This window comes from Scardinius erythrophthalmus (genome assembly GCF_964197995.2).
Source record: "Scardinius erythrophthalmus genome assembly, chromosome: 8".
Classification (NCBI taxonomy): domain Eukaryota; kingdom Metazoa; phylum Chordata; class Actinopteri; order Cypriniformes; family Leuciscidae; genus Scardinius; species Scardinius erythrophthalmus.
The window spans coordinates 34245450-34270365 of record NC_138228.1 but is presented as its reverse complement, the minus strand read 5'-3'; the positions used below and the strand labels follow the sequence as shown (position 1 = coordinate 34270365).

At 38.1% G+C, this 24916-nt stretch overlaps 1 protein-coding gene across 4 annotated transcripts in view; it reads left to right on the top strand.

Moving 5' to 3' along the window:
• Nucleotides 1-24916, top strand: part of gse1b (Gse1 coiled-coil protein b) — a 289712-nt gene that overhangs the window by 44593 nt on the left and 220203 nt on the right. The gene's annotated exons all lie outside the window — the stretch shown is intronic.

Sequence of the window (24916 nt, the reverse complement as noted above, 5' to 3'; positions counted from 1 at the left end):
TCATCTATAGGGTTGCGAGGATGCTAGAGCATCTCGGGTTGAAGGCGGGGAAACACCCTTGGTGGATACACACTACACTCTCACTTGAATCACAAATGACAGTGTATTGTCTCCAATTCACCAATGCTGCATGTCTTTGGATTTTGGAGTGCACCTGGAAAACATTCAAAATCCACATAGATCTCCTAGCTCAGTCAGGACCTTCTTGCTGTGAGACAAAAGTGCTACCCATTGAGCAACCGTCCAAGCGTAAAACAGGTTTGAGGAAAAAAAACACATAATCCTCCTTTCACAGTTTGATCCAAATATACATGACTGAGTGTGTGTGTGAGTGTGTAAAGTTGCTGTTATATCCAGCATTTCCATATGGCTGCTGTGACATTTAAAATCTTTAATTTCCAACACCCAGCGTGTCTTTTGATGGGGATGGCGGTGTTCACTGTAATCTCTTCACAGAAATGACAGCACAGATGTTTCTCATTCTAAAAACCCTATTCACAGCAAACAGGAAACACGACAATGATGACAATCATGGAGATAGAGAGCGTTACTAATTGTTACAACTCTTCTGATCTCTTATCGAGCCGTTACACATTCAGTCTGTACGATGACTCTATGAGGAACTGTTATTACACCATAGTTATTGAGAACTTATAATGTTATTAACTGGAGTAACTCTGAGCACTCAAGGCTGTGTTTCGCTTTCAATTAAAAACTCTTCAGTGGGTGAAGATTGGGGTAGAAATATCGATTGAAGTAACTGTGAGCTTTGTCACAAATATCTTCAGACATAACTGTGCTAATTTCAGAGTCATCCCTAAGAGTCCTATGTTCCCCAGATTTGAATATGGCCCATAATAAACACATGACAAAGGGCACTACAGTATGTTCCCAGGTTTAGGGTTACATACGAACAAAATCGTGTTTACAAGTTCCCAGACTGCTATAATGAGCACTTCTGACGAAGATATCTCCTTTTAGGCTAAGAAAAAAATGAACATGCTTTGTCCAGTGTGGGGATTGCGTGTCTTGACCAGTCAAATTGGTAGAGACAGTCACAGCGGCTTTTCATGTTCTTTGGAGTCCACTTGAAAGGCTTGGCCATTTCCAAGCATTGACTCTCTCACTGGGTGGTCGAGTAAATGGTTGCAATGCTGTATTTCAGGTGATGTGTGTGTTTCAGTGATATATAATTTATTTTCAGCAAGCAGCTCCTTCTCTATTCCCTGCATTTTATTATGGTTTGTTATGACAAGCTAACACATCTAAGTGATATCCAACATTTTTGGAAGCTTAACTTGCAGCATTCTCACCAAGTCATGATTCAAGAGAGAGCTTAAAATTGTCCAAAAATGTGTCTCTGTCAAGCCCTCGTTTCTCTCACTTAGGAGACCTTGCCAGTTAGGGGATATCATGGATGCGGAGTACCCCCCCCAATTTGCATCTATTTGTCTGGGAGAAGATTTGTAACATTTTTCAAACCACACAGAGCATTTTCCAGAGTTGCAGTCAGAATATGGCTCTGGCATTGCGAATGAGTGATTGCTCAGCACTGCACATTTTAGATGTCTCCCTAATCAAACACTCTTCTCTTTAGTAAAAACTCCAAGACCTGAAATGGATATGCCATCAAAAACATGCATAGAACACAGCAATAAACCGACTTTCTGTCACCACGTACGCTGCAATTACGGATGCACAGATTTTGGCCAATACTGATAACGGTTTTAACAAACAACTATTGGCTAAATAATAATAAAAAAATTCACACAAACTACATTTTGGGAAATGATTGCAATGCATTTTGTGTGCAAGTCCAGAACAGAGAACGGCCGAAATAAAACAAAAAACGGAACTGGCCGGTTTTGATTGATGGTCGGTAGACCGGTGCATCTCTACTACTGACACCCCTTCACCTGGAGCTCCAATGAGGAGAACGCACTCTTGTGTGAGGGGAGGAGTTGAGAAGAGAGCAGCACAAGTATGCAGATGTACTGCAGCTACAGTTAATGGTGATTAGTTGGGATTTTTAAAGGTGAAGTAGTTTGAATTATACACACCTTTTCACTGCGATACTATTGTACCGTAGCCCGATGGAGACTGAGACGCAGCCACCACTGATCTTTTCATATTTGCCGCTTCTCATGACTGGTGTGAGCAAGCTCGCGTCTCTTGCGTCATAAAAATGTGATAATCATAATTATCAAAGTCATAATTATCATATGGCCGATCATTTTGAGGATTCCTAAACTATACTTTTAAAAAGGTTTTTCATATCAATTTTTGACCTCAAAGCATAGCTCCTGCCCCAATTATTTTGAAATCATTTGTGAAAGTGGAAGAGAACTCAATTCAGTATTTGTGCACTGCCTAAAACGCAGCTTTCCGGGCACACAGTGAGTAGAACTGAGTTATCTTTCGCATCTACTTGCGCTTGATTATTTAAATTTTGAAAGCCTTAAAAACACATGCAAAAGATAAAGTTTCATGAAAATGCAGCACTGGCCAGATCGGGGTAGTGATAGTTCCGTCAATTGTCCCAAGCGTTTTTTGCACTGGCCCCGGGTAGTCTTTATTGTCGAGGCCTGCTGTATTTTGTATTGTTTTAGCAAGGATTTAATTATTTTACCCAAAGAAAAATGTTGTATTATGCAACAGACATTATACAACTCAGAGCATTATGCAACAGACATTATACAACTCAGAGCATTCATGCAGTTAAAGGGGTGGTTGATTATGATTTCACTTTTCTAACTTTAGTTAGTGTGTAATGTTGCTGTTTGAGCATTAAAGGGACACTTCACCCATTTGCATTAAGCTTTGCATTGTTAGAAACCCAGTCATACTATTGAATGGTCGTGCAACACTCTCTCATTTTCCCCTGAGACGGGAGAAATCTGTTATTTACCTCTTACACTTCCTCCTACAATGACGCAAAAATCGTCATTTTGCGTCATTGTAGGAGGAAGTGTTAGAGGGGGGGATTTCTGTTAAGACTACAGACACTAGTTTCTCATCTTTCCCAGGGTGGGGCGCGCTCACGCTACAGACCTATTACAGATCAGTGGGTGGGACTTTACTCTCTGAAACTGAAAGCAATATCCTCCATCTTGTTTGAAGCTAAGCTAACAGGCGCTGTGGAGACAGATGTACAGTTATGACAATAGCGGAGGAGAGTGCTCAATATGATATAGAAGAAGAGGATTTCGGAAGTCTGATGCTTGAATCAGGCGTTTGTGGCTACCTTTACAAGCCGCATTATAGCGAAGAGCAGCCGAGGCAGAAGACCTGCCTGCCGCGGACGAGGAGCCCGGACTGGCTCGAGTTAGGGCGGACTGGTGGCGCCGGTGATCTCACAATGCAGCTACGAACCGCTACGAACACAGAGATAGAGTCCGTCTGCGGCAAAGAATTTCAACGATGACAATTTCTCCTGGACGAAATCTCTGAATCAGACGAGGACACGGACGTTTGTGTTGAGAACTATCCTAGTTTCGCACCGCATATGTTCTGACTGAACATCCAGGTACCATGCAATAATTCACCTTTTCGAAAGAAATACAAACGAGGAGTAATGCACTATATGAGTTCGCCAACTAACTAGACATTTTGTGTGAATGTGAAATGAATTTCAAGCTCTGGTAGTAGCTAGCCTTGTAGACGGAAGAGTGATTTCTCTTATAGGCTGATATGCGCTTTCTGGATTAGTGGGAGTGGCTTGCGGAGCTGTGCAATGTGGTGCATTGTGGGAGTTGTTGTCTTTCATACAAATGCGTTCTGAAGTTATTTTTTGTCTTTTCTCGGTCACGAAGGCACCAAATTCAAAAATTATTTTACATTTCGACTACATATATGACCCACTTTAAATAAAAAACAATGTTCAAATGGGTGAAATGACCCTTTAACAACATCTGCAAAGTTACAATGCTCAAAGTTCAAAGCAAAGGGAGACATTTTCTTAAACAAATTGCTTTATAAGGACTACAACAAACGGCTGGTAGGGACTACATGACATTCCTCCCAGGTTGTTAGTGACATCACAAACCCTAGAATTTACATAAACCCTGCCCCTGGGAATGTGATTTATAGATTATCGTGACAGAATGTGCTAATCAATGACTAGAGGATACCTACACATAAGCTACATTAATTCATCAACTAACCATTTAGAAATGTCCTGTTGCATTCTACTGTACATGTTGTCAATTCTTCTTGAGTCTCTCCATGTCACATGCCTGTCCTGTCTTGTGTTGCACATGGGTGTTTTGTTATTTTGGGCCATGTGCTCATGTCATTGTCTGATCCCTCCCCCTTGTTATCTGATTATTGTTTGAGTTCTTCCACCTGTTCCCTCTTGATTAGTTCCCTTTATAAGTCCCCTCTTGTTTGCAGTCTGTGTCGGTTCGTTGTCTAGTGTTTCCCGTACCCTGTGATTCCCTAGTAAGTTTATGTTCTGTTTTGGTTTGTATTTACTAGTTGTTTTCCCTCTCGTGGGTTTTGTTTTTGTATTTGTTTTTCTTTTAATAATAAACTATCATTCTCCCGCACTTTAGTCCTCGCATTTTTTGTATTATATTTAACCGTGACACTCCATCATTGTCTGACTCCGGTTTAAACATAAAAGGCAAAAATGTGCATGTCTGTGTGAGGTAAAAGGACACAAGCTGTTGAAGCTCTGCCCTCTGTGTCAGGAGCAGCAGCTCATTTGCATTTAAAGGGACACACACAAAAACGGTAAATTTTTGCTCACCCTCAGAAAGTTTTATATGCTTTTATTATGCTATATAAAAATATCTGTGGGGTATTTTGAGCTAAAACTCCACATACAAATTCTGGGGACAATAGAGACTTATTTTAGATCTTGTGTTAACCTTTAATTAAGAAACCATCGGTTTGTTATGTCAGCCTTTTTCATGCTATAGCCGATATACCGATGGTTTTAAATTGATAAAAAAATCTGTCAGTAAATATTGGCGGACGATACATTGGTGCATGTTTGCTAACATTGGGACTGGTCTAATATCTCCAACAAAGCTTTTGAAAATGATATTATAATTTCAGAACTGGGAAGTATCATTCCGACAGCACGTGAAGGCAGCATTAAAGACACATAAGATAAAGTGTGACCAAACATTTTAACCACTCAAATATCTGATATTGGGGACTGTGTGTGGTCATAAATGGATCTCATCACACCTGATATCCTCTGCAGCAGCTGCTGTTCGGCCTAGGAGCATGTTGCTAGGAGACATGCTTCCAGGAAGACAGGAGTACTGGATGCTTTTCAAACCTCTCACCGTGAGCTACACACAGCACACCACAGGAACATTTGAGAAAAACAAACACACACAGAGCATATGGTTAGTGTATAGTGATCAGTGGAGGTGTTGAAGTAATGGAGACCTTGATTGCTGCTGTTTGTTTCTGCTTTCTACATGTTCTTTTTATTGCTCTGATCGCATTCTTATCTTGCTCATTAGGAATTTGCCATATGATAGATGAAATTAATGTTTTTATTATATAGCTTTTATATATAACTACCCTTGTGAAAAAGAAGTGCGCACAATTTAAGATTACCTTTATACACTTTTTCAAAAGTGCACTTTGAAATAATTCCAAACTATAAGTTTTAAAAAATTTAGCGCAATTTTCCACCGGACTAAATTGCGATTGTTAACTCATGATTTCTGTTCTGTCTGTGCGCACCAATCTTGCACTTCTATCTACTCCTCAACCAGACCACCTAGAGACTTTGGGTTTTCGGCATTATGTTAAGGAAGGTCTAATCTCAGGAACGCACCAAAAAAAATCCAGGAAAATATTTACTATCTCTTAGTGTTGTGATCCCATGACGTCAGAACACTCACTGAGTTTTTATTACTTGTTTTTACTTACGTTGATGTGTTGTAACAAACTAAAGGACACAATCATACTTGATTACAATTTTAAATGTAGTGTGCTTGTTGATATTACATTTAAAATGTATACATTTCAAATATACTAAATTGCAACCTCATTGTCACAAATGTGTAATTACAAATATAATTGTATATTTAAACACTTTAAATATATATTCTTTAGGCTATATTATTTATATAATTAGAATTCTTTTTTTTAAGCTATGCTAAAGTTAAATTATTTTTCAAAAGGGATTTTTTATATGCACAATGATAGTTTAAATTGCTTTACATAGAAGTGATTCAAAAATAATCATAAATGGGAGAGCTGGGCCCACAGGGTTTGATGCTTGTGGTGGCCGCCTTTTTTCTCTGTTGGTTAATATCTGGGGGCTTGCAGTAATGGAAAGAGAGTTCCAGCATACACTAGTTCCTCCATTGTGTCTGCATGGTGCTTTTGTTGTCTTTGTGGGATGTGTCAACCATCTAGGTGCTATTGTGAAGTCCTGTGGCCATTGAAACTCAGAACAGGTGTACAGCCGTGGCCAAAGGTTTGCTGCTTCAGTATTTGTAGATTAGTTTTCACATGTTTCTATGGTATACTGGAAAAGAACATTTCATAAGTTTTAAAGGCTTTAACTGGCAAAAAAAAAAAAAAAACATTCAAAATATACAAAGAGAAATTTACAGTGTTAACTCTCTTTCTCTTTAACCTCTGCAATTCACTCTGGCATGCTGGATATCAGCTTCTGGTCAAAATCCTGACAGATGGTGATCCATTCATGCCTTATTAGTGCTCAGAGTTTCGGGCTTTTGCTTGTCCACTCACCTCTTGAGGATTGATCATAGGTCTCCAGAGTCTGAAGTGTTTTCTGGGCCCTGGAGGTGTTCTGACATGCTCTGACATTTGTGCTTATTTCTGTTACTTATAACATTTTCATGGCTAAATTCTGATTTCACTGTATTCGACACAAACTCTGCTATAATAATATGTGAGCAGCATGTATATAAAAGTTTGTAGTTTTGATAAAAATGACGTTTATGCGTGGTTTGTAAAAATAAAAAATAAGTCACTGAAATAAGGCCATAAAACCTATACTGAATATTTGTTCACAAGACTTGAAAACTGGATCTAGGCTAGAATCTTTGCTTCAAAATGATGTCAAAATAATCCTGCCCACTCATTCACATAAAACAATAGAACTTAGAAAACTTTAAGGAGAAATAGAATAGAATAGAAACAATGCAAACTTTAAGTAGGCTATATCAGTTTAATATACCAAAAGTACAATGGCAGGTATTAAGTACATAAATATGCAAATATATTTGTAATGTACTTGGCATATGGTATATTTATTTTTAGATAGGGCAGTCTTTTAACTTTAAAATGTTAATGTTTAATTCAATGTAATACTTGCCAATTATTTGAAACATTATCACTCAAAAATGTTTTAAAATGTTTTAGTTTACTTGCAGGATAATACATTAAGGATTTGTAAACTAACCCTAATCCCTGTGAACTGTGCCTCAGGTTAGAGCAAGAGATATTTTACTTTTGTGGATCAGAGGTATGTCACTTTTCTCACAGCTGATAATCAGGATGTCTGAATATCAGTAGCCTCCGAAAGACAGGTGGCAGTATTGAGCCATATTGTTTGCAGTCGTTATTATTACAGTCGTTTACTACAAAATGTTTGTCGTATGTCTTTCTTTATAGAATTAGGGTACATTTATTTGCATTCACTCGGTGTAGGATATGTGCTTTTTTAGCCAAGGCAAGCACAATCTGTCCATCTGCCTCTTTAGTGACTTCATGACTGTCCCCAGGGCAGACAGTCTTTTCTGTTTTTATTTTTTTCAATGGCAAAACAGTGATGCTAAGCTGAGTCACAAATGTAAATACATGAAAAACTCCGTATTCCCTATATCTCTCAAGCTGCTCTTGCTAATACAAAAACTTTTTGAAAAATCAGCACCTTTTTACTGTCCACTTCAAAAATCTGTCACTGTCAGATAATTTCTACTTCTTTAATTTACAATTTTAGGCCGACAAACACAAAAATTACACAATAACACATAGACAAAAGAACACACACACACACACACACACACACGCACACACACACACACACACACACACAAATCCTGGCCTGTCAGTGTTGCCCATTGTGTGGCTTTGAGTGTTTTCTCACAGCGTATAACTGCCAACAGATGGTCAGCTCTCTCTCTCTCTCTCTCTCTCTCTCTCTCTCTCTCTCTCTCTCTCTCTCTCTCTCTCTCTCTCTCTCTCTCTCTCTCTCTCTCTCTCTCTCTCTCTCTCTCTGTGTGTGTGTGTGTGTGTGTGTGTGTGTGTGTGTGTGTGTGTGTGTGTGTGTGTGTGTGTGTGTGTTTTGTGGTCTTCCCTTAGGGATGTAAGGTTCTTATCTCACACAGAACATATGCAGCATGTATGTCTGCAGTTACCCAACAGTTTATACAGGAAGGAAAGTGAGACAGATGACAAAAGAGGTGGCAGAATTAAAGGTTTGTTTTGGCATTTTCCATGAATAGTGGTACACTAGTGTCTTGTTACTTTTTATGCATTGTAGGCACAAATTCTAACATTTTTGTTGTGATCATTTATTATATGAATATGTTAAGTAAACCATTATTTAACCCTAACACTAGGATGAAAAGTAGTTTCAACACATCAAATGTCTGTACTTTTATTAGTATTACAAACTTAATCTGCAACTTGATCGAAACCCCAATTCATTAAATGAATGATTATTTTATACTTTTGTACTTTTTATCCTATATATATATATAACTTTTATTTAATGTTTATAGCTAAAACAACAGCTTTAAACTATGCACTCAGGTAAAGTGTTTATCTGCAGCTGTGCCTTTCTGACATGTCAATATTCCCAAAACCATGCATTCGATGAGAGACTTTAATGCTAGGTGGGCAGGTGACATAAGAGACCATCAAAACACACAAAACCAACTCAGTCAATTATGTGTGTGTGAATCAGAGTGCATTACTAAAAGCTGTCTTGATCTTTAACCCTGACACACAACAGGAAGAGGTGAACTAACCACCGTCTGTGCTTCAGCACACACTGATCGTTCTCAGAAACACACACTCAACATTTTTGGTTAACACAACATGCAGTTGTTACATATACACAAGCTAGGTCTCTTCTTATCTGAGATTTTGTAGTTAATTCTGGTCTGCCCATGAATTGCATATGAAAAATGGGTAGAAACGTTGCTGCAAGCATTTGCGACCACTTGTTTTCTTCTCTCTTTTTTTCTTGTGTTTACCCAATTTTTGCCATTGTAATCACTGATTGTTTACTGATGTTGATAGAATCACTGATGTTGATAGAAGTTACTTGAAGACTAAAAATTAATCTTTTAATTTCATTATTTAAGATTATGTATCTGTATTATTATTCTTTATTAATATTCATAATCTGTTGTATTATCTTATAGAGTTTATGTGTTTGAATGCATGTGCATACTATAGATAGCATGCATCCATGTGAGGATCACATGTCATACAGGAGGAAAGCTATATTTTGCTTAGAGGTGTGTGTGCAACGTAACATGTTCACTGAGCAGAGATGTTTCCACTGATGCATATGTACCACGAATGTATACACCAAGGATGGTTTATTAAAGGTGCTCTAAGTGATGTCACGCTTTTTAGGCCAAAACATTTTTTATCACATACAGCAAATATCTCACTATCCGCTAGCTGCCTGTCCCCTGAACACACTGTAAAAAAACGCGGTCTCAGACAGCCCAGGCTTCACAAACGGCAACAAAAACAAACTGGCCCAGCCTGGACCACGAAACATAACAAACAGTGTTCCAGCCAATAACCAACAAGAATGATTTGGAGTTGAAGGGGAAGGTGGAGGTGGGGGTGGGGGTTGGGGGGTTAGTGCGCATGCAAATAAAGGGGGGTGTGGGGAGTGGAGGAGAGAGAAGCATGAAGAGGGAAGTTAGCTAGAGGAGAGATGTTCTAGACAACAACAACGACTAACATTAAACATTTATATTCTTGAGAATTTTGATATGGCCAACACACGACCACTTTCTTCCGATGAACAAATAACAAAGAATAGGGAAAAGGAGAAGGAACGTGCGAAGTCTTGAATTTACATCGGAAAAGTGTTCAAAAGGTGGCGAGAACTCCGCCGGCAGAAGGGCTTCCAATCCGAAGTTCAGGTGGCTCTGTTTTTGCTGGACAGGTGGGTAAATCCAGTTTGTTTTTTCTAAATGGTTCATGACTGTTTCAGGAAGCACGGAAGGGAGGGGGAGGGGACGGGATGAGGAGGAGGAAGGGTTGAGCTAGCCTCCGTTTTGTTTGACAATACTTTGAACGTCAACAAGAAGTGACGTCACCCAACATTGCTTAGAGCACCTTTAAAGGGATAGTTCACTTTGAAATTAATTTTTGATATGTTTTAGCTTACCTCAAGGGCATCCAAGATGGAGGTGTCTTTGTTTCCGCTGTAGTTTCAATTTTGATATTTTTAGGTCAAACCGTTCTTGTCTGTCAGTCATATAATGCAGGTCTGTGGTCACTGTCTCAAAACACAAGCACAGAGTCCAAATTAAAACAATTCCACATCGTCCAAATGAAACAATTCCCCATCATAAGTACACATTGATGGCCTAAGACACGAAACGAGCGGTTTGTGTGAGAAAACGAACAGTATTTATAACGTTTTTAGCTCTTGAAAACAGCACACGTCCAAATGGTCTGACGGTGCGGGCGATACATAGATGTCGCCTTGGCTACTGCAGTTCATTGGAACGAAACCGTAGCAAAGCGACATCTAGTGTATATATCTATGCGGGTATAGATGTATACACTAGATGTCGCCTTCGCTACTGCAGTTCATTGGAACGAAACCGTAGCCAAGGCACATCTATGTATACATCTATACCCGCCCGCGCCGTCAGACCATTTTGGACGTGTGCTGTTTTCAAGAGCTAAAAACGATATAAATACTGTTCGTTTTCTCACACAAACCGCTCGTTTCGTGTCTTAGGCCATCAATGTGTACTTATGACGGGGAATTGTTTCATTTGGACGATGGGGAATTGTTTTAATTTGGACTCTGTGCTTGTGTTTTGAGACAGTGACCACAGACCTGCATTATATGACTAACAGACAAGAACGGTTTGACCTAAAAATATCAAAATTGAAACTACTGCGGAAACAAAGACACCTACATCTTGGATGCCCTTGAGGTAAGCTAAAACATATCAAAAATTAACTTCAAAGTGAACTATCCCTTTAATATAGAAAGTGGCATTTTTAAAGCTCAAGCAACATGTTTTTCTACCTTACAAGGAAGTTGGAAGTTGCTCAGTGATGTATATAAGCTCAATCATACTGTACTGACTGAGTTTCTCTGTAGTGAATGTGTCACATCATAAAATCTCTTAATTCTGCAAACTAGCTCTGTGTTGCACTTCTGAAGAAATCAACAAACAGTAAGGTTGACCATGTTTTTGCTGTTGCATCCCTAAGACTGTGGAATGGTTTGCAGTACCAAAGACTATAGAATTACACAAGACGCATCACTCGTATTGTTTTGAATGGGGAAATGTGCAACGCTCAATATGGCAGTATAAGTCCCGCCTTCTAAATAAGAGCCAATTGCCGATTGGTAAAGTCATCGCATCACTGCAGCTGCCATTAGAAGCTCCGTCAGTCAAATGCGCGCTTCCACTGCGCATGCACATTAGCTTGATCCAGCCTGAAAAAATTCTGTCATGATTCGAGTGTCAGATTTCATTGATGATTTCAAATATTAAAATGTAATCGTAAGCTTGGCGAACAGTTTTGGAGAATTTGATGTTTCCCCATTCAAAAGGATAGCAGCTGCACTTAGGGATTTTTCCTCTTTTGCACCTTGCTTTTAAATTGCTAATCACTCGGTGCAGAGCAGAGTTGAGCTTCTATAGGAATTAACTGAAAACGCTCCATGCCATTGGGCATGCACTGTTATGAATGCCTGTGCATCCGTATGCATGCAATTGCAATTGCTTGAATGGTGGGTTCATTATTATTCTCAATGAAAAACACAACAAAACCTTTGCAGGTTCCCTATTAGCATTGGGTTTAAATCCAAAATACTGCAAAATATGTAAATTGATAAGAATGATTGGGGTGTGAATTACGTTGTAGAAAACATCTAAGTATCGTCAGCTTATGTTTACCATAGACCTTATTTAACTGATAAATTGAAAAAACCCAATAGGAAAATCTTGAGGGAACAACTGAATATTGATTTTATTTCAAATCATTTTAACTAACCAGATCATATTAATTAATATTAATTTAGAATATAGATAAACATTATAATACTGTAATTGACTAGATCTGTCCTATATGAAACCATTACTTTTTATTTTATTTAAAAAAAACAGCACATGAATCTATCAATTTACAACTTTTATAATTCAAAGTGACATCAAAAACCACAAATCTAAGGCTAATAAATGTACGACACAATCAGCTGCTGGGTCATTATTTAGTAGAATTAAATAACATGTTTCTCTGTCTCTGTCATTCACTCTGAGTTTAAATGAGTGGACTGACCGAGTGTTGTCTGTCACTGCACTGTAAAATAATATGTTTAAATTAAAAATGTTCAAATAATAACTTTTTGTCTTTTGTCAAATAAACTTAAATTCATAAATAAACTTAAATTCAGTTATATGTATTCAGATAACAATATTTTGAGTTTCTGTGATTAAACTAATCTGTTTCTATTAACTAACTATTTTTTGTTTAAAGGGCACCTATTATGCAAAATTCACTTTTACATGGTGTTTAAAGGAACACTTCACCGTTTTTTGAAATAGGGCTTATTCATCTTCTTTCCTACATTTAGATAGGTGGGCAAATGCATTTTTGTCTCAGTGCATGCATTGTTTTAGTTTGACAGGGTCGGCGCTAGCTTAGCTTAGCATAATGAATGGAATCCTTTGTTGCCAGCTAGCATGTCCTGAGTAAAAGTAATATAAAAAAAAAAACTAAAAAAAAAACTAATTACTTCTTGTGGCCTGCGTATAGCGATGCAGATTAACACTAGGCGATTTCCTATGCAGATATTGACTTGGGACAATATTAGGGGGAAGCACAGGCGAAGCACTGCTACTTGGGCGCAGAGATATCACGCCCAAGTAGCAGTGCTTCGCCTGTGCTTCCCCCTAATACAGTCCTTAATATATAAGTCAATATCTGCCTAGGAAATCGCCTAGTGTTAATCTGCATCGCTATTTGTACTCATTGTGAATACGCAGGCCACAAGAAGTAATTAGGTGTTTTTATTTTATTTTTTATATTACTTTTACTCAGGACATGCTAGCTGGCAACAAAGGATTCCATTCATTATGCTAAGCTAAGCTAACACCGACCCTGTCAAAAACAATGCATGCACTGAGACAAAAATGCATTTGCCCACCTATCTAAATGAAGGAAAGAAGATGAATAAGCCCTATTTAAAAAAACGGTGGAGTGTTCCTTTAAACATAAATGTGTGTTGGCAGTGTGTGTACACTACCACCCTATAATGATAAAAATCCACACAGTGTTTTTTTTTTTAAATCCCCATAAATCATAAGCACTGTCTCAGAACAAGCCATTCCCAGATTCGGGGCAGTGTGACGTACTTTTGCACAAGCCCCTCCCACAACTGTTGATTGACACCGCAGTTTGAGCATAGACCCGCCCTGAGTGAGCTGGACACAGAGTCCGCCATTGTTTCTACGCTGGAGCAGCTGTAGACAAGAATGTCTTCTAAAGCGATTGAGGTGTTTTGTTGTTGTATGTAAGAATGAACATAGCAGTCTTCGTTTACTCTTGTTGTTACTCGAGGATGGATCAGTACAACTGTTTGTGATCAAGCTTACAGTCTCCGGAGCGACAGAACTAACATTACTGATCACGGCAGAAATGAGAATGAGACACTTTATAACAACTCATCGAGTCGTTTCACGGATTGCTTCCATCTCATTATGTAAACTGCATTTATGACTAAGAACTAAATAGATGTAGATGTCATGGCAATCTATCATTTAATACACACAACTCGTCCTTTGTTTGACTACATCTGATGTTGATGTTGCAGATAAAAAATAAAAAAAAAACACGCCGAATAACGCAGACTAAACGTCGGGGAGAAACCGAAGACTGATGCCATTTTCATGAGTTTTAAAGGGGACTGAGGCGATCATGAATTCGTATACAGATTATGGAGCTAATCACAAATTTTTAGGGGGGCTGAATAGCGTCATCCCTGCACCACTCTATACTTGAACGAACCTTAGTACCAAGCCTGTCACTAGTGTTTCTTAGCCTTTGTACTGTTTATTGCTTCTGATCCTACTCAGATAAAATCATTGGATGTTCTTTCCTCTGGAATATCAGTGTCTTCATCTTTCTCTCTTTTTGCCATTTGATATGTTCCTCCATATTAAATGTGACAGAAAAACAGAGGGGTGTTAATAATAGAGAAACAGGTCTTGTCTGGGGTGTGGCTGTTGGCAACAGAGATGTGCATGCTAGGAAGGCAACTGAACACAGTGGTTTGAGGTCTGTGGTTACATTACTCATAAATAAATTAAAATGGAAATGAATATTTTATGAAAACATGAAATAAACATTGTATGTTGTATGTCTGAGGTCATTGAGTCATAAACTATAAGTCATATAAAATTTGATCAGACTTTAGAAAAGTATGATCTCATTGACATTGATTTGACATGCTACTCTAATATGGAGCTTATAATATGACAAAATGATTTGAATTTGAATTGTGTTCATTTGAATTATTGACAAATGTAATCTAACAAAATGGAATATTATCTGGCAGTTCTGAATTTGATTTCTTTTAACGAATATTGAACATTTGAAATTTAATGAATTGAAATGTTTTTATGGCTGAATTTTATAGACATGTATTTTCAAACATCTGTTTTTTGGTTCTGAATTCTTAGACCTCAAATATCCAGTTTAAAAAAAATACAGATTCAAGTTTTCAAGATGAAGAAGAAATTCGAAACTTCAAATTCAGTTTTCTATAGTAGAGGATCTCAGGAAAGTCGAACGGAGCATTTTGACCAAATACAGAGCTGCACTGCAGTAGTTTTCTGCCGCAAACGTGGTGGTGGTTCAAGAGAATCCGTGTATCATTCGTTCAGTTGTTTTTTGATTTAATATTAAGAGTAGGTGAGAATGAGAATGAGAAAACAGCTTGAATATTAGATTTCTAATATTCGAATAATAGTCCTCTGCTGTTGCAGTTGTACAGATTCTTAACGCGTTTATTGCAACTACATTTCATCTTTTTCTCATCAAACAACTTGACTAACAAATGGCTCGACACAACCCGTACCGGGGAAGAGCCTAGACAAGGCTTTCTTCTGTGTAGATATAAATTAAAGATATAAACGCATTGCATCAGCTGGGTATAGAAGGGTAAATGACGGCTGTCATAGCCTACCATGGTCGCCCAGTAAGTTAAAAAATAATAATAATAAATGAAGATATAAATCAATATAATTATTAGTAAATTAAATATTTTAAACACTAATACAAAAAGGAAAGAATAATGCATTGACTTGGGTATATAATAGGGCTAACGTTGATGTATGAACTGTCACACAGGGTTGTGTTTCCCAAAAGCATCGTTAGCCAACTATGGTCGCAAGTTCCATCATTATCAGCATAGTTCAACGAGTCGATGTTTCCCGAAACCATCGTTCTAACGAACATTTGCAAACAAGCATCGCAAAGTTGTGCGGTTAGAACGACAGCTCTCTAGCTGTGGTTAGGAGCAGTTTCTTGTTTGAATGACATGTGGACTCAATAAATCCTTAAATTTGTAAGAATTCAGAACAAAAAAACAGCTGTTTGAAAATACATGTCTATAAAATTCAGCCATAAAAAGAACATTTCAATTCGTTAAATTTCAAATGTTTAATATTCGTTTAAAGAAATCAAATTCAGAACTATTTAAAATCCCACATAATATTACATTTTGTTAGATTACACTTGTCAATAATTCAAATTAACACAATTCAAATTCAAATCATTTTGTCATATTATAAGCTCCATACTCTAAGTAGTGTCATATATTACCATGGTACATGTCCAAAAAACAAACAAACATGATAGTGGCCTTACTTTTTAAATGTGTCCTTGTTACAGTGTAATTACACAAATAAGTACTGAGTAACACTAATTAACAAAATGTTCGGTAGGTTTAGAGTTTTATTTAGTGTTAGTTGCCTTTAATAATGCACAATAATAAATACTTTTATTTCTAATAAAAGTCTGGGCCACAGGGAGAAATGTGCTGCAGGAACAGGTAAGCTGGGCAGAGATCAAGATAGAGCAGAACAGAGTCCGATATCACTAGACCAGACTATACTGAAACTGACTAGAGTTACTAGTGTGAATAGACATGAGAAAATAATCTGACAACAAAATAGAAAAACAGAGGAGATTAAATAGCAGAACAAATGAGATAACAATCAGATGAGTGTGACTGCATGTGCCAATAGAGAGGAACCAAAACCAAAACAAAAATGAGAGCAGAGAGAGAGAGAGAGAGGGATCAAACCCAGTTCCTGACACTTGAACTATTGAGCAATTGTTCAGCTTAAAAAAAATCTTTGCAAAAAAACTTTCAGTTGACAAAAACTCCATAAAAAAGTTTAAAAAATTTTGTCAAAAACAGTCTCATCCATGCAAAATTCAATATGGTGTCTACCCTGATTGAGGTCTATTGTCTGACAAGCTGCAGGATTAATAAATATTAATCACACTGTCTGCGTTTACCTGAACTGATTTGCTGAAATCAACATGCAGACAATAGCCAAGTTTCCATCCAGGTTTTGTGCTTAGTTATCGACAAAGAGAATATGTATACATGTATGCAATGTATACATTAGCCGTACTCTAGCGTAAATGACTGATGTAACATAAACGTTGGTAAAACAAATCTTGCTCCATGTTTAATCTTTCCTCAAAGTAGTGAGAATGACAGACAATCTGCATTAATAGACACAGTTATAGGTGATAGTGGCCCACAAACTGATTAGCAGAAGTATTTAAGTAAGACAGTGATAACGTGAGTTAGCCAGTTAGCAGGAGACCTACACAATATGAAACTCAAAACTAAGTATTTTGAACACCATCTTTCAAGAGCAAGCGGTTTGCGAATCCTGCATTGAACTCCGAGATTTGAGAAGCAGTCGTCAGTGAAATAAAGGGAACACAGCAAAAGTTTAGGATTATACTGCTGTGGTAGCAGGGTAAAGATTAATTTTAATTCTTCACATGCTCGTCCTTGGGCAGTGAAAAAAAAATTCTCAACATGATGCTATCCAGTATCCACATGAATCAGCTGCAGGTTTGAGGTTCAAGTTTTCCCTGGTGTCTGTGCGCGCAATAAGTGGGCGGGCAATATGCTAATGTTTCGTCTTGACGTCACAACAAAACGGCTTATGACTCGTTTGAAAAACAATTAATTTCAATGACTCCAAGTCGACTCTTACTTTTGAAAGACAATAACTTTATATATACATTGCACTTTCAGATTTAATAACTTTGCAGGATGTTTTTATTCACTTAGAGCTATGTTACACACTACATGAAAGGTCATTTTCAAAAATCCTAAAAAAATGCACAGTGGACACTACATATGGTTTCTGCTCAGTTAGCTGCAGGGTTTAAGTGATAGAAACCAGTTTTGCTTAGCTAAAGCAAAAATTAAAGGGAGCATTGGGTGTGACAGACAGAAGTGTGTTTGCTGTGCTATTTGTTAGGCGGTGTAGTGTGAATCAACTGTCACTGAATCATCATCACCTCCCCTTAAATAAACAGCCTGAAGCTGAACATAACCCTCATGACCTGGTCCACACACACACACACACACACACACACACACACACACACACACACACACACACACACACACACACACACACACACACACACACACACACACACACACACACACACACACACACACACACACACACACACGACTGATCAAAACACCTTTCTATAAAAGTTGTACATACAGTAAGACTGATACATGAAAATTAATTTATAGACAGTAAAGGCCCTTTCACATCAAACATGAATATTTGGCACAAACAGGATTTTAAATAGAAACAATTGTTTCCTGTGGGACATTTGCCCTTTTGTAGAGTTTTTTTTTTTTTTTTTTTTTTTTTACAATGAAACATGTAAATGCTTCTGAACTTTCATGGTTAAATTCCACAATGCAAAACAAATGCAAATGACTTGTGTCATAGGCCGGCTCATAGCCTGTGGCAAAAATGAGGGGACACAAACAACAGGTATAAGCCAATCAAAAAGGTTGTCTTTATTGTAAATCAAAAACTATTAACTTTAAACAAAGAAAAAGAAATGAGGTGTTAGAATGTCATAATGTAAGGTGTATGTAAAGTGCAGGGATGCGTAAATCTGTGTGTGTGAACATGGATCAGGATCATACCTGGAGGAGCAGAGAGAGAGAGAAATAGGTTAGTGAGGCAGTTTAACCCTCTGGGGTCTAAGGTGTTTTTGGGGTCCTTGAGATGTTCTGACATGCCCTGACATTTGTGCTTTTTTCAGTTGCTTATAAACATATTAATGGCAAAGGTGTAATTACACTCTATTTAGCACAAACAGGGCTACCATAATATGTGAGCAACATGTATGTACATGTTTGTATTTTTGAGAGAATAATGTTTATGCATGGTTATTGAAAAAACTAAAAATGAAAGTTTCTGAAATAAGGCCACAAAACACATACTAAATATATATATATATATAGAGAGAGAGAGAGATGTGGCAGTATTTTACAGTAAAAACTTATAATCTATCTGATTTTTGTAGTCGATTTTTACTCATCTCAGTATAGCAATAGAGTTTGGTAAAAGCTGTTCATTCATTCACACACAGAAACGCGATTCATATTTAAGGCGAGACACTACAGGTGAATAGGGTAAAATTTTAAAATAATAGATATCATCATGAAACTTCCTCAGTTGATTACTTACACAAGTATATAAAAAAATGTATTACAAGTTTTAGAAATTTGTATGTTTAATTATGCAAATTAGGCATTATCTAATTAAATATGCACGATTTTGCATATATTTTTGGTAGATAGATCTGAACATATGATAAAGCCAGGTGTAAAATTCTTTTTTCATTTTGTTTACACACAAGATGAAAATAAAAACTCAGAGGGATTTCAGGATATATGCTTTCATTACCTAGGAAATCAAAATATACTGTCCATAGCCATAAAAAATTGATTTTCGCCATATTTTTTTTATTAAAATGTCACATAAATCAGGCCAGGAATGATTTATTAACAAATCCCTCTGAAAATATCTTCAGAATACTGCTAAGTGTATAACTGGAAAGTTTGGTGTACATAGGTGCTACATAGGCTGAGATGTTTGTACTGGAGAATGACAAAAAAAAACGCAAAAAAAATCATTTTAAGAAAACGGCAGTTAAAGATTTAAATAGCTCTAAATGAGAAATCGTCGTTAACTTTAAATCCCCCTTTGGACATTCACGATTGGTTACTAACAGAAAGGAAATGCCCATATTTGGGTTACATAGCGTTGTGCAGGAGACTCAGAGCTTCACAATGATACAGGTCATGACAGACTTCAGTAAACAGACGGACCTCGGCGTGTCGCGTTTGAATGCAAACTTCCTGGTAAATTCGGGAGAAACTAACTGCCGCAAGTAAACAAAATGTAATAAAATACACATCTTAATGTATATTTTCAACGTTTTCTTTATAGCAGCTTGAAAGAACACATATTGAAGGAGTAAACTAACCCAAAATCTCAAAACTGACCACTGCATAAAAAATTGATGTTTTTGCCTGCCGTGTCTCGCCTTAAACAGTCTTTTTGCGTGTACAGACACTATTGCGATTAGAACAAAGCAAATATTGAACTCACCTATTCCTCAGCTGGATCCGTTGCTCCTCGAAATGAAACTTCCAGCACTTCTGAGGTAAATTTTCCAGGATTATTATTAAGATAGTATTATTCCTCACAGCGTCGTAAAGTCCATGAGTCTGAAAGTGAACTTGCGGTGTGTGTTATCCAGCTGATGTGGGCGTTCACAGGTTTGTATGGATCGCCTCAGATCCCACCCTCAGCCCAAAATTTGGCCCAACATATTTGAAACAGTCCAAAGTTCCCCAAAAATAATAATAATAAAAAAATTATAATTTTTGACTGGATACCAGTCCCGGCTCCTTGCAGTTGCCCCGTGTCCCCTGGCTGACGGTTTGCCCTGTATGATCATACCAGGATCATACCTCCTCCAGGTATGATCCTGTTTTGTTTGACTCTGCAGCCCTGGTACCTGGGGAGCAATTCAAGAGAAAGAGGCGCAGACAGCCAGCAGGGGTCAGCCGAGAGAAGAGCAACAAACTAGGTTAAAGGAGCACAGGACAGGGCATCAGCAATGATATTATCTTTACCACTTATGTGTCTAATATCGAGGTTGAATGGTTGCAAGAACAAAGCCCAATGCATCAGGCGCTGGTTGGGATTTTGCAAGGACTTCAGAAAAATGAGTGGGTTGTGGTCAGTGAACACAGTTAAAAGGGGTCAAACCGGAACCAACATCGACTTCGAAGTGCTGTAGAGCCCAAATGAGCCCTAAAGCCTCCTTTTCAATTACAGAATAGTTCTGCTGATACTTATTAAATTTCCGGGAGAAGAAACTGACTGGACACTCAACATTGTCATCATTTTCCTGGAGAAGTACAGCCCCAGCACCGATTTGACTGGCGTCTACCTGCAATTTGAAGAGTTTCCCAAAATTTGGTAGCCTGACGTCGTCATACTCAGATTCTAGTCAGAATGTGAGTCTGATATTGTTCCATTGGGTTGTAATTATGGGGCGTGTTTCAACCGAACCAGGAAGGAAAATGCCTCTGCACTCAATTGGATAGACCTACAACCAATCAGAGCAATGGAGTAAGTGACGCATGTTCTTCATTCATCTTTTCCGATCGACAAATGCCTTGATCGCGGTTCTCCGTTCCTCTTTTTAAATTAATGCGCTGTCAATATCTTCTACAACAGACGCGATGGCGGAATCTACACATGTTTCATAAACAAAGTTCGGGAGGAGCAAATAATCAATCCAATCGACTTCTCATCAAACAATTACCATGTCTACATACATTTATTCACTCTGTCAACTCACCTAACGTTCCTTGACAGTTTTCAGCATCCCTTCACTCACTCTTGGCTTGTTCTTCCACAGCCAGGAATACAGGGGGAGTACTTTGGGTTCGGGCCAAATACCGAGCCCGGAGCCCTCTCCTCGGACAGTACGCCAAATATGCATTTATTCTATCGGACTTATTTGTAAGTGTGAAATCTCAATTCTCCAGCGGCAGTCATCTTTGTTGTAAACAAATTCAACCCAAGCGCTCGTTGGTGACGTGGATGATTACGTTACTGTTGATCATCTGTCCATCATCGTATAAAGCCCGCCCTGACAATTTAATTGGTCCGAACAGCTTTTGTTCGGGCATAATAGCTCCACAACGGATCAAGTCCAGACCGAATTTCCCGACCTAAAAATGTTGTGGGCGGGGCTAAGTTCAGCTGGCATCCAGGCTAAAAATTTGGTGGTGCCAAACACAAGAGCCTTAACCCTTTAGGCGCCAGATGTTTTTTCCTAAAACGTTCAATTTTGACATCGTAATTTCAAAAGGCTATATCTTAAAAGTGATAAAAGATAGAGACTTTCTGTAAATTAGAGAAATATTAAGGATGACCCAAAGTTTTTGTAGGGATTACATTTTCCCATCTAATTTGCATATTATGGCGTCATATGGTGGCGGCCATCTTGGATTATTGAATTTTCATGAAAAGTCACGTTTAAATGATAAAATGCAGCACTTCTTTCCCCAAAAAATGTCCATCACCTTCTGTATGCTATATTGCACAATACTGAATGCTCAGGTAAATAGTAAGTAGTAAACAAACTAGGGCTGACTTCTAATAGTCGAGGATTCGACGATTCGATTCGGAGAGGTCTGATTCGACTATGAACCTCATAGTCGAATACATGGGCGTCAGTTTGGGTTTGAAATGTGCTGGGGACAGAGACGCATTCGCATTTTCAGAAGGGCTGCGTACAAAAAAATATTTTCCGCTTTCGCGCAGGTCATGTTTTGAAAGACGATGTCTTCAAAAATCTGCTTCACATTTTCAGCAGGGCTGCAGAGCGGCTGTGGGTTGACTCCACACGGTTCTCATGGGCTTTATATATAGGCTAAGTCATAACGTGAAAAAAGCTTTACGTGGTTTAATGTACCTAAACAATGATTACCAAATTTCCCTCTCATATTGCTCCTCATAACCACTGAAAATGGTCAAAAAATCGAACCCAGAGTCCAATTATTATGGACGTTATCTGATATTAAGCGTTTCTGCTTCACATTTTCAGCAGGGCAGCGGAGCGGCTGTGAGTTGACTCCACACGGTTCTCATGGGCGTGAAAAAGCGCTTTACGTGGTTTAATGTACCTAAACAACGATCACCAAATTTCTCTCTCATATTGCTCCTCATGTTTATGAAATGTTATGATATATGTGTGATATGTTTTGTTCATCTGGCTTTAAATGAATAAAAGGTATTTGTTACACACCATATTTTTTTAGCTCTTTTGTTTGAAATGGAAAAAATCTAGCAGCTATCTAAAAAAAAAAAAAAAAAGGTTCGACTATCAGTCGACTACGGCAAAATCTAACGAATCAGATTCGACTATGAAAATCCTTAGTCGAAAACAGCCCTAAAACAAACTGTGTAAATCATTACTAATAAATGGTAGAAACAAACCGAATGCATGTAGCGGTTGGCCTTTTGCTGTAGAGATTTTCCATTTACTACATACAGTTGGCACTCTGATTCCATGTATGGGGCACATATATATTATTCATATGACACACAAACACAAGTAGACAAGACCTGTTTAGTTCAAAAGCTTACTGGCCACGGCAAGGCAGATCATGAGTGAGATGACGAGACAAGACGAGAGACAGACGAGACAAGACGAGAGACAATGTTAGTATTTTTTTTTTCTTTTTGTGGTTTTTGTTGATTTTTTTTGGTTGTTTTTTTTTTAGCTGACAAAGACGCACACATCACAAGGACATGAACCCACAAAAAAGAACACATATTGTACACTACTAAACAGAGGTGTGGACTCGAGTCATGTGACTTGGACTCGAGTCAGACTCGAGTCATGAATTCGATGACTTCAGACTCGACTCGACAAAATGTACAAAGACTTGCAACTCGACTTGGACTTTAACATCAATGACTCGTGACTTCACTTGGACTTGCGCCTTTTGACTCGAGAAGACTTGCTACTTCCCATGAAAACTGGGGGAAAAAATGTCCACACGGCCGCGCCGCTCTCAGTTTCTGCATCTGTGAAAAAAAATGTGCACCACCTGTATGCATGCAGAGAGCGCGCGCCTGCACGACATCTAATCACTGTAGTCCCACGTTGTTTTGATTCGACAGCATCTAACGCCCGTTTCACACATACTCCGTTTGCAGTGCGTATGCGCCAGCGGTGCGTATTTTTTTCCGTACCCATGTTAACACGTTAGAGCTTTTACACTGCACGCGGTTGAAGTCCGTCGATCCGTTCCAGCCTCAGCCACGATCAGTGCCGCGATCGTTTCCGCACCGAGTCTATTTCTGCTGTGCTGCAAACGCTGAATTAAAGTGACAGCGCATGTTTCGTGGTCAAAATGAACACAGATTGACCTAAAAATGTAGTAATTTCACCATAAATGCGATTAATTAAATAATATGTAGTAATCTCGCCATAAATGTATTTAATTAAATACTATTTTCACTTTAAGACCAGGGAAAGCAAGGAAAACTACAATTTACCTCAACAAGGCGACATAATGAACGACACTCATTCGTGGAGGTGGAAAAACATGTTCCTTGTGACATGCGAGATTTATTGTATTAATTTAAATATAAAAGAAAAGGCATGAGAGTCGGCTGTTTTTAGCCTACATGGTTAAATATTTGACCACTTGCTTTAGGAACTTAATATAAGTAGAAGTAATGCATTGAATAATAGGCCTACGTTGTTTAAATTGTGTTTAAACGTGCATACGTCTATTAAAGAGTGTATATGTGTACAAAGAGAATCGCAATGCTGAGACGTTAAGACCGGGGTAAATCAAGGGAAAATACATATTTCAACAAGGCAACATAATGAACACTCGTCTCATTCGTGGAGGTGGAAAAACAAGTTCTTTGTGTATGCGAGATTTATTGTATAAAGATTTAAATTATGCAAAAGAAAGAGTATGAGTCTGCTGTTTTTGTCAATTTTAAGTTTTAATTTAAAATGTAGGCTATGCGATTTTAATATAAGTAGGCTACATGGTTAAATATTTTACCACTTGCTTGAGCAACTTAATATATAATTATATAGTAATGCATTAAATAATACGTTGTTTAAATTGTATTTAAACGTGAATACGTCTATTAAAGAGTGTATACGTGTGTACAAAGAGAATCGCAATGCTGACAAAAAAACTTTTTTTAAATAAAAGTTGCTTAACTTCTGGATTTGAAATACAAATAGTGAGTAGGCTATGTATTTGTGGTACAGCCGCGGATCACGCACTGCAAACGCAGCATATGTGAAAGCACTATTGCGCGTGCTGGTCTTGCACCGCATACGCACTGCAACACGCACCGCATACGCACTGCACACGGAGTATGTGTGAAACGGGTAAGCAGGCCATTGCAAGACAACCAATGAAGCGCAACAAGCAACAACGTGCCAGTAGGCAAAATGATACCGAAGGTAGTTTCATTTGGCTATAAAAATGACGAGGTAGTCGACAAAAAACGAGTTGCAATTTGAAGTTGCCTGAAGTTGCACAAAGAAAGGT